Source organism: Caretta caretta, chromosome 8 (assembly GCF_965140235.1).
Source record: "Caretta caretta isolate rCarCar2 chromosome 8, rCarCar1.hap1, whole genome shotgun sequence".
Classification (NCBI taxonomy): Eukaryota; Metazoa; Chordata; order Testudines; family Cheloniidae; genus Caretta; species Caretta caretta.
The window spans coordinates 26,224,402-26,240,560 of record NC_134213.1 but is presented as its reverse complement, the minus strand read 5'-3'; the positions used below and the strand labels follow the sequence as shown (position 1 = coordinate 26,240,560).

At 40.5% G+C, this 16,159-nt stretch overlaps 1 long non-coding RNA gene across 4 annotated transcripts in view; it reads right to left on the bottom strand.

The window, feature by feature from the left end:
* Window positions 1-6,670, bottom strand: part of LOC125641832 (uncharacterized) — a 133,235-nt gene extending 126,565 nt beyond the window's left edge. For 3 of the 4 annotated variants that reach the window (XR_012669603.1, XR_007358167.2, XR_007358168.2), the window contains exon 1: window positions 6,504-6,670. This is a non-coding gene — a long non-coding RNA (uncharacterized LOC125641832). The remainder of the gene's footprint in view (window positions 1-6,503) is intronic. The other variant, XR_007358169.2, reaches the window with a different exon arrangement.
* Window positions 6,671-16,159: the final 9,489 nt, after the last annotated feature.

Here is a 16,159-nt window from a genome sequence, read left to right as displayed (position 1 = left end):
TACTCTTTACCTCATCTTTAAACTCATGAATTCTCTGGTCCATTATTATCTTGCTCTTAGTAAACGGTTCCCAGGGTGTTCTCCCTCTTATCTTAGCTAGCTCAGTCATTCTGTCTTTTAGCTTTGTGACCGATTTATTTATTTTATCACAAACATTCCATTTTCAGTCTGCTGACCTAGTTACTTCCCTGTCTTCCAAGAAATGAGGCCTCCCTCGTGCTTAATTACTCATGCCAAGCATAGCTTAAACCTTATTGGACCTTTTGTACTGTATATGTGCATAGTCCATTTGTCAGTTGTTTACAACTCCACCATTTAATCTTTTATTTATTTATAATATGTATTTTTTACAGATTGATCTGGAGACTAGAATCAGTGAGATCTAGCTACCTGGGAAACTTCATCTTGTATAGTTTGCTATTAACTTGTGCAGGCACATACAAAAAAGGAAGATAGACTGGGATTTTTAAAGGAGTTTACAGGAGTTAAGGACTCAAATGCATTTGAAATTAAAGGAGAGTTGGGTGGCCAGCTCCTGTTGACTGCTTTGAAAACCCCAGCCTTAATTGTTTTAGTGGATAAGCTTATTTTCCCATAACTCAAGAAAGAAATAATGGACTTTTCTCAAACTGTTTCTACACAAAAGTAAAAATTAAAATAATTTAACTTGCAACCCAACCAAAGAGGAGGCATTTTCACCGAAGTATAGGCATGTGAAAACTGTCACATATATGGAAACCTGAACCATACTGTAACTGTAGGTAGAGTCTTTACCACAAGCAGAAGTTATAATAATAACTAGCAACTTAAAACAGAACAGCACTCAGTCCATGATCACAATTCATAGTTATCTTTTCTCCAAAAACATATAATCCCTCAATTATGCAGTAGCTTTTGCTGTGTAATTCTGTGTATTTCCTTTTCTTCTGTTTGCATATATGCCTGCCCTTTTGCACTTAATAACCATGGGAGTAGAGACTCTGCTCTTCTTAGAAATAAATAGGTTTAATCTTACTTCTTAATCTTCATTTCAACTTTCATCTTGAATTTCCTGTTCTCAAGTATCAAGACTAAATTGATTTGATGCTTGATGCTTGCCAAATAAATAATGAGCCTCCAAATTAGCCCACATGTGATAAGGCAATGATCCCATTATTTCTAACATTCTTATAATCAGGCAATGATTAAATTATTTCCAACGCCCTTAGTGTGGATGTGAAAACATGCTAAAAAGATCCTTAACAAAGTTCCTCACAATGTGGGTTTTTTTTTTATTAAATGGCCCTAATTTGAGCATTTTATCACATGATTACAGTAGTTGGGCTGTAAGAGCTTACTTTAATGAGGATGGAGAATGTTCAATCAGTGGGTGTTCTGGACACCTCTTTGACATCTTTACAATCATTTATCAATTCCACAGTGATGAGCTTAAGGGCCAAGTTTGGGAAAGTTGATTAATACTTTTAAAAATATTCCAGCCATGACAAATCGCAGCATAACACTCAGCTTCTTTCCTCCGGCACCCAGAGTGAAACAAAGCTCTGCTGTTCTCCACCTGGGAACACAGCAAAGCACAGGCACCAGCAGAGCAAAGACCTCCAAGCTCAGCTCAGTGCCGGCATTGCCTGCGTTTCTGTTAATGGGAACCAAGTCTTGCATATGATTCTCAAGAACTTATCTTAATTAATATCTTGCCTCCACATTGGAAATCTGAGTGTAATGCCATCTAAAGAAATGATTTACTTAATGCAGCTTTAATGCGTGCCTCCAGGACACCGTTATTAATACCAGATACCAATTGTGGTGTTGTGAATCAACATTAAATGCCATTGAATATCTTTTTTTAAAACAACCCAAATATTCTATACAACCCCATGTATTGCGTTGGTAGAACAAAAGAAAGGTATTAAAAACGCTGATAAGGGTATTAAAAGGCAGTATTTGATGTAGGCCTATCTGGTCCATTGATATTGTATCAAGCTGGGATACATGCTGCACTAGTTAGAATGACATATTTCTCTTTTTTTCTTGAATCAGAGGAGACAGTTAAGGGGGAAAGAAATCAATGATCCTAGGCTTACAGGGCCAACATCTGCCCTTAGTGCTTAGAAACTGTGGTGATAAGGGTCTTAGACAGCTGCAACTCCTACTGAAGTTAGCAGTTTCTTAGTCATACAATACTCTGCCCCAGGGGCAACTCACTTCCTCTCCCCTCTTCCTGAGCCCTAAAGCTGGCTTATTTGGCCATCTGACTATTTCTTCTACAAGGGGAATCCTTGAGTGATTTGGAATTGCTATAGCTACTCTCACCATGTTCTCCTCCCTGCCTATGGGAACACAGAGGGTATGGAAACCTTGGGGTTTCCTAGCTATTGGAATGGTCACTTGGGGTAGAGGAAAGGTAGAGTTTATACCCCTGTAGGCTGAGGGTCTCAGGATAAATGGAATGTGGCTAAAAGAACATCTTTGCACACTCTTCTCCTGAGCTGCACTGAGCACAATTGGCCATGGCTTAGGATCTGGATCCATAAGTTTTACCGTGCAGGAACATTAGATCCCAGTCCTCCCAGATATTGATAAAAAACATTCACAAAGTGAAGAAATGCACTAACACTGAGCAAGAACAATGGAGTGCAATTTGTACCCAAGACTCCCCTTCAAAGGGGATGCCACATACAGTCATGCATCTATTCAACAAAGCAATGCAAACAAATGCAAACCAAGCCAAGGGAGAAGTGACCAGGAATGTCCTATGAAGATATCCATAGTTCCTAGACTTGATATTTTACATTCCCTCAACTATACGCAAGACCACAAAATGGAAGGCGCTCTCCTGCACAAAGTACAGTGTGACCGGACACAGATTGCAAACTGTTTTTGAGCACTCGCACACAGCAGATGGTATGTGTCTGGCTGGAAGGAGGAAGCAAGACTGCTAATATCTGCCTTGCAATGTAAATGGCATGTCACAATAGTAGATCACAGATGAAAATCCACAGGCTGGACAATAACTGCCTTAGGGGTATAGTGAGGCAAGTGATGTGGGAACAGCACAGTGTGTCTGCCATGGACAATACCAGCCACATGGTAATGGTGAAGTGTTTACTAACTGCACACACATTCAGAAGCACATATCCCACAGCATCAAATTGCTATGTGTGTGACCTCCTGTTGGGAAGTGCCTGGGTCAGCTGGCTTCAGTCTGCCTTTCCACCTGCAATACTGGTCTGTAGGTTCCGCCACCCCGCAACTTCCTATATGTGAATCACTCAATGTTCTTGCTTTCTCGTCTTCCTGCTTACTGTGACACTGCCAGCCTGATACTTACATTTTTCAGGCCTTATTTCTGGCCTTTTTTCAGCTGCAAAGCTTTGGTACTATACATACATGCTGCTCCATGTGCACATCAACGCTAAGAAGCCATGAGATACTTTGCCTTGTGCACTGTTTGAGCCTGTTCCAGCCATATGTAGTTAGGGGAGAGTCATAGCATGTACGGTTTTTCAAACACTGAGCCCCCTTTTCCTGTGGCCATGCTCTCTTTGAACAGTTTGCCTGATCACAGAATCCTTTGTTCCAGATACAATGCTTCTCCTTCCCTATAGAAGGCACTGTCTCATGCACAGCTGCTTTAGTGTAATTAGACAGGAGGGGAGGGGGAAAAAACAGACTGTCTGAGGACTGCAAGAGAATATTTGGCAGGGGGCTGACAACAAAAAAGGAGCAGGGAGGGAGAAACAGGAAATCAGTATGGTGGTGGGTAGGAGCGAGAGAAAGAGAGAAGGTATGGAAGGGAAGAGAAAAAGGCTGAAAATAGAGAGAGGGAAACGAAGATGGAAGAAGCAGAGACACAAAGTGAGAGCAAGAAGAGAGTGAAATAGAGAAAAACAATGTGGAGAGAGAGAGAGATGTACACAAAGGGGAAAATAAGGAAGGGGAGAGAAAAATGAGAAGATGAAAGATAAAAACAAATAACAAGCAGGGGAGAATGAAAACCTTTGAGAGTTTTCCCAGTTACCATTCCAAAATATGAAAATGGAGAAAAACTAAAGTAAGCTTAGCCAGGGTTAGATAGAAAAATTAATTTACACAATAGATAAAAAACACAATGAGAAGCTTGCTTATTTCCTCTGTCTCAGTGGGTTTTTTTTAAGCATTTCAAGGCAAAAGGGATGGGGAAAATGTCACAAGTTTAAATAAAGATTAAAATAGGACATTGCTAATTATAAGAATTTTTGAAGGAACAAATACAAGTGGAGTCAAGGGATCAAGAAATGGCAGAATACACTGATGCAAACCAATGGAGTAATTTTGAAACACTAGAAGAAAATAAGCAGAAAGTGGAGGACAATAGGGAGGAGGTTAAATTTAAGTTTGAAAAATAAAACCATTATAAGCATGAACAATCAGATTCTGTGAGGGCTGAGGTACACACTGGTTCAGACAAAGGAGAAATAATGTAGCTGAGTTTACTGTCCATCATGCGAGCATCAGAGACCTTACAAAGAAAAACTCACACTTTCTTGCATATTTCCAGCATTTTTTCTCAGAACAATTGCTAGTTGATATTGCTGAGGAGACAAATAAATATTCGATGGGCTTTTTATCAAAGATGGCCTCGTATATCACTTAGAACTCCTAGCTCAAAGCTTTGTCATGGAATGCTGCATTAAATAGTAATTGTTTCCACCATCAGAACTGGCTCTTATATTCTTCATCAATAAGGCCAGTATGAGTGACATGGTATGAAAACTGTACTAAAAGCAAAGAATCCTTCCTGAATACACATTCTCCAACAATAACACAGTGCATTTACTGGTATATGGCACCCTTCATCTGAGGAAATTAGATAGCTTTAAAAAAGCTTTTACTAGCCCTGTGTGGTGTTTTTTAATTGATAAAATGTGTCTAGCTCATTATTTACTAACAGTTTTGTTTCTCCATAAACATTAACTAAGCGTATACTTTCAGACAGGAAGAGCTTTCATTTTAGATTAAGAAAATAAACCAACCAAAAAGATCATGTTTATTCTCCATGAGAAAGCAGAGCATGTGATTTTTCTTTCTGTACTATTCTGCATTGAACAGAACATGAAATGGCTGCCTGTCTCTGTAGACAGTAGAGTGCATTGGGATTTAAGGTGCAATGCACAGAAAAGTCATAACAGTCTTACAGCTAAATACACCACTGAATGCATTTTATTGATGGGTGAACTGAGCTACAGAGAGATTAAGTGATTTCCTGAAGGTCACACAGTCAGTCAGTAGCAGAATCAGGTTTAGAATCCATGGGTCAACTCAAAGTGATGCAAGGAGATCTTAAACATCCACTAAATGGGCAGCTGGAGATTCCTCCAGTGTGGGGGAGTTCTTAGCTGGTGTAAAGCTGTTGCAGGTGGCCCCTGAGGATAGGGGGTGAAAGCAGGCATCCCAGATACTGGAGAAGAGAGCACTGGAGCACACTTCACTCTGATGAAATTCATTGGTAAGCCAGAACTTGTTAGAGCAGCCTTTAAGCTGCTCTAAATTGCATAGGGAATCAGTCTGGCCCATGGCAAGGCCTTTGATCAGGACACAGGAAGTGACTAAGAGCCACTTTTGCTGCCCTCGCTCTTCAGGTGCCTAGCTGTGCCAAGCAGCAAACTAGTTCTAACTCACAGCCCCTGCTCTAGCCATTAGAAACATTCACTCCCTTTGGAATCAGATTCTGCCAATGTGGCAGTTTCTTCTGTCATGTGTTCCATCTGAACAACTCTGCAGAGGAATGAAGAGAATAAGAAGCTTTTACCCATAGGGCAAGATAAATCCAGGATCACATTCATTTAATGAGGACTGCAAATCCCACTAAATGCTCTGTTCATTTATAAACCTTTGATAAAGGAGGGAGAGGGGAATGGGAGGGAAAGCTATACATATCCAAAATGCCCCATACAAATAACATGCCAAGTTTGACTTCAGAAAATGTGCTAATGCTTTAAAATGCCTATAATAAAGCTTTAATAAGCACACTGCATAATATGTGTTTAAATGATAATGCTGAAGAAACAGAATGTTTACAGGACAATTTCCAACTACCACATTCATGCTTTTGAGAGGCAGAGACATTCATTTTCCTGTGACAACATTCTAATGCAATTACTTTATTTCTTTTATGCTGTGTAATTGATGGGGGTTCCGACATTTTATCTGATGGATGCTGGTGCAGTACAGAGACAGTTGCTTTTTGTTGCATCCTGATTGTGCTAGAGACTAACAGGGCCAAGTTTTCAAAGGTTTTGTTACCCGCGGTTCTTCCAACCCAAAGCTCTTGGTAACTTTTACCCTGTGTGAGGTGGTGTCAGGAAGTAAATCAGGGGAGACATGGCTGTCCGACCGATAGATGGCTGGCACAAACAGGACAACACAAGAGTGCTTTCTCTTAAAGCTAAACTTTACTTAGTCTCAAGCACCTATACACACATCCGCAACAGGTTAGTAAAACACCCCCAACCCTTGATAATTACCAAAGCTGAGTGTGGCTCTCTAGTGGCACAGCTGCCGGTGGGAAACACAAGATGCATCCAGAGAGAGAGTCCAGTCCTGAAGACTTTTTTTACCTCAAACTTTTCCCCCTTGTTTATACATTAGTAATAGAATGACATGTCCCCTAAAGCAAACTTGGTAAGTAAGCAGTTTCAATGGTCAAGCGAGAGGTTCCTTCTGATTATCGATTAACCAGGTGTGGGTTTTTCCAGAGTTTGCAGCCTTGAGGCCCCAATAGACATTCCTGGGGCACATGCTGCTCTTCTAAGACGCATGTATCAGCAACTTCAACACAATTCTTATCAGGAAGGATGCAGGGTCAAGCTGCCCTCTCTGTGGCACCCAACCCGCCCCTCCCCTCCTGCCTTGGTTAAGCTAAGCCTGCTGACTTGCTTAATTTACAGCCTGCTGACTTGGCTGCTTGTAGCAATAAACCATAGTGGTTTCAGGCACTTTATTGGTTTGCCAAAGTCTCCCTGTACAGTTTCACTTCCCAGGGTAGGTCAATGTGAAATTTCCAAACAATCTAAACTATCTGCGTTACAGTAAAACGAGATTTATTAAAGACAAAGAAGAAACAATTGGATTAGAACAACAAAATGCAACAGTCTACATAACCTCTGTGCTCTGAAACGCTGAAAAAGCTAACCCAAACATGCAGACTCTGTCATTACAAGACACAAGAAATGTTTTACACTTTTGAAGTATGTCCATCTTTTCCTTCGCTTCTTCTTTTCACAGCTGATCTACAGGCAGGACAACATGTTAGAAACCCACCCTCCATTACAGAGTGACCAGACAGCAAGTGTGAAAAATCGGGACGGGGGTGGGGTGTAATAGGCGCCTATATAAGATAAAGTCCCATCGGGACTGTCCCTATAAAATTGGGACATCTGGTCACCCTACTCCATTATAACCTCTGCATCTGAAGGTTTCAAAGTGTTTCACAAATCAGGACAAGTATCCTTGCCAGTTTATGTCTGAGGAAACTGAGACATTTGCTAAGATTGCACAGCAGGTCAGCAGCAGAGACAGGAACAGGACCCAAGTCTTCTGATCCCCAGACTAATGCCATATTCATTGCTTTTAGTTGATCTCTCATTTCTTGCTCTCTGGGGTTCCTCAGTTATATTCTCAGGTTCTTTAATATAACACTTTCCACTCACTTACAAGCTATTGCCTCCCTCATATGCACCCTTAGAACAGAATATGACCACCTCCAAAGTCATGTCTATTGTATATTTCCCTATTCATTCAGGATTGTACTTGCTGCTTTGGATAAACAGTTATCATTCCTGTTTTTCCTGGAACACAATTTAAAGAGTTCTTTTGAAGTTGGGGACACACAGAAATTCTCGCTTGCATCTTATTTCCAAATGGACATCACCCCTCCAAGGTTGTCTGAACCTGATTCATAACTAAGGCATGCTTTTCATGCTAACTGTCCTACTGGAGGTGTCGTCCTAACTCCAATTTGTTGTCTGTCTTGAGAAAGACTGGATCTGCATTTTCTTATAGTTCCCTCATAACTTTATTTTGCTCCCTATCACATATGACAGACTGACAGATGAACACCTATCTGTCACAGTCACTTAAATCACATGGCGTGTTTCCTGTTCCCTTATTGGATAAACAGGCAGAACTCTGATGGGTGGCATTCCCTGCCCTATGTTCCCCCTGACCTGGGGGGAATTCCCTAAGGGGCCTTTATAAAGGGGTCATAGCAGAGGCCAAAACTTGCCCCAGGGAGTTAAACCATTTCATCTGAATTTGGGCTACTGTGTATAAACCTTCCTTATGTACCTATAACCAATCTGTGTTTCGTTTGCATTTCTACCTCAAGCTTAAGATACAGTGCTCTAATGTAGAGAGAAAACTGCTAGTAAGTTATTTCTCTTACACAGAGCTAACAATATGCTAGTTGGTGTTATCAGCAGAGACATGTTGAACTGGCAAACTATGGACACTTACCCTTGTAACCTGCTTACAAACACTGTAAGAGCTGATAAGGGATTTGCTATCCAAACTGATAGACAGAAAATGTTGATTTTTCCTATTCCTGATGCAATCAGCTAGATTATGTTGCATTCTGTTATGTAGTCTAGTGTCACATCAAAAGAGGATGTGAAGAGGTATAGCATCATGGTATTAGACATGGCCAGCTGGATTTGCTAGTCATACAAATTCCAGTCAACCATCTATGTTCACCTCTGTTTAATGTCTTCAGCTCCTTCCATCAGTCAGCCTCATTCCGAGAAAGCTGCCTCATCTATATGAGCTAACAGCGGTATGTCTTGGTAAAAGTGGTACTTTTAAGCACCTAAGCCAAACTTTCATCTAACAGATCTGTTTACTTCCCTTCTCTCGCTATAAGGCTATGTACATACTACAGCTTATGTTGGCAGAACTTATTTCGCTCAGGGGTATGAATAAGCCACCCCCCGAGCGACATAAGTTACACCGACATAAACGGTGTCACTGCCACTAGCAGAGGTGGTTTTATTATGCCGATGGGAAAGCTCTCTCCCATTGGCATAGAGCATCTTTACCAGACACACTGCAGCTGCGCCACTGCAGAACTGTACATATAGACAGGTTTCAGAGTAACAGCCGTGTTAGTCTGTCTTTGCAAAAAGAAAAGGAGGACTTGTGGCACCTTAGAGACTAACCGATTTATTTGAGTATGAGCTTTCGTGAGCTACAGCTCACTTCATTGGATGCATCTGTGCTGGAAATGACCCACCTTGATTACCATGCACCTTGCAGGGAGAGTGGTCACTTTGGATGAGCTATTACCAGCAGGAGAGTGAGTTTGTGTGTGTATGGGGGTGGGGGGGTGAGAAAACCTGGATTTGTGCTGGAAATTGCCCACCTTGATTATCATGCACATTGTAGGGAGAGTGGTCACTTTTGGTAAGCTATTACCAGCAGGAGAGTGAGTTTGTGTGTGTGGTTTTTGGAGGGGGGTGAGGGAGTGAGAGAACCTGGATTTGTGCTGGAAATGACCCACCTTGATTATCATACACATTGTGAAGAGAGTGGTCACTTTGGATGGGCTATTACCAGCAGGAGAGTGAGTTTGTGTGTGTGGGGGGAGGGTGGGGGGGGCGGAGGGTGAGAAAACCTGGATTTGTGCTGGAAATGGCCCAACTTGATGATCACTTTAGATAAGCTATTACCAGCAGGACAGTGGGGTGGGAGGGGGTATTGTTTCATGGTCTCTGTGTGTATATAATGTCTTCTGCAGTTTCCACGGTATGCATCCGATGAAGTGAGCTGTAGCTCACGAAAGCTCATGCTCAGATAAATTGCTTAGTCTCTAAGGTGCCACAAGTACTCCTTTTCTTTGTACATATAGACAGGCCCTTAGTCTCATTGCCCTGAGCCTCACCCCACCATAACTACTAAATCCCATTGTAATTACAAAAGCTGAACTGATAGTAAAATAGCAGTTCATCCGCCTCAAACTGTGTGGGGGGAAAAATAATAACCACTTCTCAAGTGTAAATAATGAGACAGAAAGAGACTTTGTGCTTTTTTTAAAAGGTCCTTAATCAATCACAAAAAAAAAGTCACCCTCAGCACTCTCAAGAAATCCAGTAAAAAGAAAAGCTTGTTAGATAGAAAGTGCTTGACAAATTTGGTAACGAACCTTTCCTATAGGGTGCTTTAAAAAGGGCTAAAATAGCTAACACAGGCAGCAAAGACTCAGAATTGTAACTGTTCAGACAGTGCCCTTGCAAAAATGAAAAGCAACTAAGACATGTAATTCCCTTCTGCAAGAACTCAAAACTGAGGCAATAGAAAACATCAAGGTAACTATTCACTGAATCTGCTATAATCATTATTTATGTTATTATCATTTGATTTGAACGATCTAACAGAGCCAGTCAAAATTAATCCTATGAAAATTTAAGCAACAAGAAATTGAAAAAAAGTTTGATTTATCTGAATTTTTAGCAGAAATTAATCTTGAAAACACCCAGAATTTTGGCTTTTTGTTCCCAAAAACCCAGAACATTTCTGCAATAACAATTTAAAAAGTGGGGCTTTTAATATTTACCATTTTCTGATCAGTTCTACTTTCCAGCCCATTAGGCAGCCATGGAGTTTACAGTCTTATAAGATAGAACACTTCCCTCAACAGTTTACAGTCTAAACAAAATCAGACAAATGAAGGAAGAATAAAACATGTCAGTCAAAAGTTTCCAAACTTCAAAATTTCTACCCCCTGCAGCAAAGGAGCAGTAAATTGGTTATTTTTGTTTCACATTTCCTTCCTGAGATAGCAACCACCACAACACTATTACTATGCACTGAGTCCCTGTGGCACAGGGTAGCTCATAAAAATCAGAATATATAGAAACCTGGTATATCAAGCTAGTTCATCCTCACACGAGCGCAGTACCCTGGTTTACCAAATACAGATAGTCCTCAAATTTATGACATTTGAGTTACGATGAATGGCACTTACAATGTTTATAAATTGTCATCATGTTTCGACTTTACGATGTCAGTTTCGACTTTATGATGCTGAATCTGACTTTGTTCCTATGGGAAATTCAAGTTACGACGTTTTCGACTTATGATGCAATTTTCAGGAAACAGTTGTATCACAAGTCCTTACCCTGGCGGGCCGCAGGCCAAAAGTTGCCAATCCCTGGCCTAAACCCTAAGATTAGTGCCACCTGTTCCAGACTCCCCAGTTGTTTAAGCACACTCTTTCCTAGAGTTCCAACCTTGTGGGCACTCTGGTTTATAGTTTATGTCTTCAGGGACATGTACTAATTGAAGCATACAGACACAGGCTTTGGAAAGGTTTGTAACACGATTACTCTTTAGAGAGAACAGGCTATATACAGGTCTAGGTAAAACAATAACACCTACATGCCATTCCTGACTTCCATTTCCTCACTACCCTTAAGTAGTCTCTGGTCAGGGTCTTCTACAGTGCCCAGCCCCCATTCCCCAGCAGCCCATGGCTTCACTCAATCATGGAATGTCTTTTTTCTCCTGGAGCCAACTTCCTTCATCTCTCTCTAAAATGGCTGGTGAGAGACCTGTGTTGTTGTTGTTTTTAAATAACTTTTGGATTCCTTTGTCAGGTGACTACCTGATCAGCCTCATCAGGTGATCAAAGTCCCCCACCAGGTAATCCATTGCTTAGCTCATCCATTGTAATGTCCAAGGAGATCTGTTCAAATGTTAATGAGTTTTGGTAGTCCACTCATGCAACGCAGCCATGGCTACAAAACACAAACTAGTCTACTAAGCATTCCCCACTCCCAGCAAATGTCTTGGGAATAAAGTTTACTCCTTGAGGTAATAAGCAGAACAAGATTAAATAGGGAAAGTGAATCCCATATTTCATAAAAATAATGCCAAGATCCCCAACATTCTCCACAGGTAGTGCTGCATCAGACTCAGCTGTATCCATTCAGGGGTGTGGTACTAATCTTTTCCCTTGGTTTTGCTTTGATTCTCTGGGTTTGAGCAAAACTGCCAGCTACCACTAGCTACTATACTTTCCAAACAATACCATAAACTTTCCTACATTCTCTTGAAAGTCATCCCAGGCTCACTCGAAATAGTCTGCAGGTTTGTTCAAAACAGCCTATAATGTGGTTCAATTTCTCCAAAAGGATCTGCAACAGAGGGCGGTAGGAAAGTTTTCCCATCTGTGAAAATTTTCATGGTTTTGAAAAACATTCCCATCCCACATCAGGACCAAAGTCAAAATCAAAATTTTTCATAAATCAAATATTTGAAGAAAAAAAACAATTGGCTCCGATCAATTGAAATGTTTTGTTTTGACAATTTTGAAACATTCTGTTTCAATTTTGAATTTTTGTTTTTCACTATAATTAGCTTACATTTCTAAATGAAAAGTTGATTTGAACCAGAAAACAAGAATTATTTTGAAAATGTTGAAACAAAACATCTGAAAATTTCTAAGCATTTTTGAGTCAAAAACATTGAGTCAAAGAGTGTATCAGAACAGACCCTTACCCTCCAAAAAGTTTGTTTAATTGAATCAGCATTTTTCCAATGAAAAAACGCTGCACCAAAAAAATCCTGACCAGGTCTATTCTTGCGTTAAATCCTGGTGCCACTGAAGTCAGTGGCAAAATTCCCATTGACTTTAGTGAGGGGTCAGGATTTTACCCTGGAATCTGACTCAAGTTTTGGGTTGTGGTTAACGTGGAAAGAGTGCACTGCTATAATGATGACCCATTTTCTCATTTCAATACAGCTATGTCCTACTTCTAATCCACCACATAATCTCTCATTAGCCTGGATCTTCCACAAAATAGCTCCTACTGATATACATAAGGTCCTAGTTCACTAATACCTAGCACAAGAGGGCACAGGGAAGAGACCAGGAATAAGGCTGTTTGTTCCGTTTTCATAAAATGGTCAAAAACAGCTTGCAGTCAGACCCCTTCTACCAGATCCTGCCTAGACAGAGTCAAACTGACCTGAATCCTTCCATTCTAGATGATGCCATCTCAGATCTTTTAGGGCTATGTCAAAGTTGGGGTAATGCAGGGATCAAAGGGAAACCAGAACCATCCTTTACTGAGATGAACTTCAAGGAACAAGTGAGTTTGTTCTAGCTGGAAGCATTGGATGATATTCTATACCCACACCTGCCCTGACTCATCTCATGTATTGATATGACCTTTTATTCACAAACTGGTGCATTTGGCAAGGGAGTTCATAGTTAATTAGTACAATATATAGGGTGTTACCTACTTTTTTAATCCATAGGAATTTTTGCCCCTATTTGAAAGAAACACAATTTGTTTTCTCCAGGCACCTGCAATTTCTTCTCACCATTGTTTTACTTCTGAGGTGATATTGGGTTAGACTATTATTTTATAAATGGAAGAAACCAGGTGCTTTTTGTTATCAGTGTAATTAAGCAATTTAATGAAAATCTGTTAAACTGTGTCCATCCTTCCATGTGAATGTTCAAGGCTGAAATCAGCATGTTGCTGCCTGTATATGTCAGTGCATGCTGCTTACTGCTACTCTGAAACCAGCTGCTTAAGTGTAACTTTGCTGTCACCAACAGGTTTTCACGTGAATTAAATGTTTTCATCTCAGTGGTTTTTCACCGTATAAGACAAGCTAAAAATAAAGGGCCTGATTCTGCCAGACTTACTTATGCCAAAAAGTCCATTTTCTTCATTGCACAGGTGATACTCATGGTGAGTAATGGGGTAAAATCTGACCCAGAGGAAGCAGATAAACCTAATGTTTTTCAGAACATCTCATGCTAGAGAAATGGAAAATAATTAAACCACCAAATAGAAAATCTTGGCAAGCGATCTCTCTGATTTTCAAAAGGGCACATGGCAATACATCAGGTAGCATATCATTTCTGATTTCTCAGAGACTCCCAGTTTATCCCTCTGTTCTTATAACAGAATCATCTATATCCACTGCCTGAGACAATTGATTGGCCTCAATTAACTGGCTATTTTAACAGCTTTTGCTTTGCTTCTGCTGGATGTGTTATGTAAAGCAGTTACCATAGACGGATCTGCCTGCCTGTCTGATGTGTACTAGGTGCTTGTCTCCATGGTATCTCAGTGCTTTACAGAAAATAAAACAGGTAGTTCATGAAGCAAAGGAAACATTGTTGAAAGAATAGTCCTTAAAGAAAAGCCACTAATAACATATTAGAATAAGATTTTATTGGCAAGACTGTGCCTTTAGGCACCAGTCTGAGCAAGGGGTCATGTGTAAACTGCCCCACCCCAGGAGTAGCCTTGGGAAGCACCATGCACAATTCTCACCCTTTCCCCACTTGCTCTAGGCCTGTACCTTCAGCAATTTATAGCATCCCCACACAGGCTCAGATATGATGGCTGGCATATTGTGGAGGAGGGTGGAGCAAAGTTCAACTCACTCCCCACCACTATCCCACTCCCTACCCACTTACTCTACAGGTGAGGAGACCTAGGCTTTGTCTACACTAGCACTTTTGTCAGTCAGCGGTGTGGTTTTTTTCACACCGCTGACCAACATAAGTTTCACTGACAAAAGCACCGGTGTGGACAGCACGATGTTGCATGCCAATCCTGACTAGAATTGAGCAGGAGGAGGGAAGAAATCATGGTTTGAGTTCATGCAGATCTATAGAAAATGTTCAAAAACTTCTGACAAAGTCAACAAACCTGGGATAGAGATTTACTACAACTGCATCAACTCTAGGGGCATCACCATACCACTTTAACTGCGCCAACATAACTAAAGTAGTATGACTTCTATGTTTAGACAAAGCCTTAGAATACTCAGACGCCCACTGCTTAATTGGGAATCAGATGAGAAGTGGTTGAATAGGTGAATATATTTTAGAGAACTGTCATGTTAAAACATCCTCACTTCTGCTTTAACTTTATGCTGAGAGATTAATGAACTGAATATGTTCAGGACACAGTTCAAAACAAAACAAAAGAAAGGAGTCTGCTTACCACCAGGTAGGTTTTCCCTAGCATTCCCTGCTGTAATGTTAACCTTGCTGTCTTTCAGGATAAATATCTGAGGAGTTATTTGTACACAATGCTGGAATGTTTACCTTTTGATTACAGATCTTTACACTGTTCATTATTATTGAATGCCAGAATGAAATGCAGCCTAAGGGCCAGTATGCAATTTCCTTCACAAAGAAATACAGTCGAAGTGACAATAGGTGCTAGAACAAGAGAGATGCTAGACTGGAAAGAAACCTGAGTAACAAAACCCAAACAAACAAACAAACAAACTAACAAAAACCTGACACACAAATGAAAAAACAGTTACTGACCATCTCTGCAGCTGCACTGGACTGCCACTTTACAAAACAAAATAATGCATGTATTGTTGGGTGATGGTATGTAAAGACTGACTGTGGACCTGTGTGTAATAACCGTTGGATGACTTCATGTGTCCTGTATCTTCTTTCAGAGGAAACAAATGTGTTACAGAATGTTATGGACATATTCGTATTCCTTCCAGGTTATTGACTAAGACCCTGGAACAACCAAAGGAGATATGTTGCTTAAAAAAATCCTTCCCAGGTTTTGTATAGAGCACGGTACATGCCAGGACAGGACCTCGGGAGTTTAACCAGTGTGGTATGAATATTCATGAGTGATAAAGCACAGAGGGCCTGATCCAGAACCCACTAAAATCAATGGCAAAGTTATTTTGCTCATCCTTCTTATGTACCTCTCAGGGCCTTGAGTGAAGGAATTTGAGATACAGCTTACTACTTATTTAGAAGCATATGATCAAGGTGATTTCCATACACATTTTCTCGAGAATATTCAAAACTAGTGGTGGGCAAATCTCAAAAGATTCAGAGTTCCCATTTGATTTTGATATGCTCCAAAAATGTTGGCTGCTTTTCCAAAGCTTATTCCAACTAATGGACCCTCTTAAATCCAGATGTGTCTCTTGTCTGCTTGTTACATCACCTGGACTCACCTTACAGAACTTCCAGTAGACTCCATTAGAATTTTATAACATGGCTTCTGTTTTTACCTGTATCTTGATTTCTGCTGGAGAATTTATACTCCCAGGAACCAAAGTAGTTGCTGTGCTCCAAAGTCTGCCTGATAACTGGAATCAGTTGGAAATATTCAAG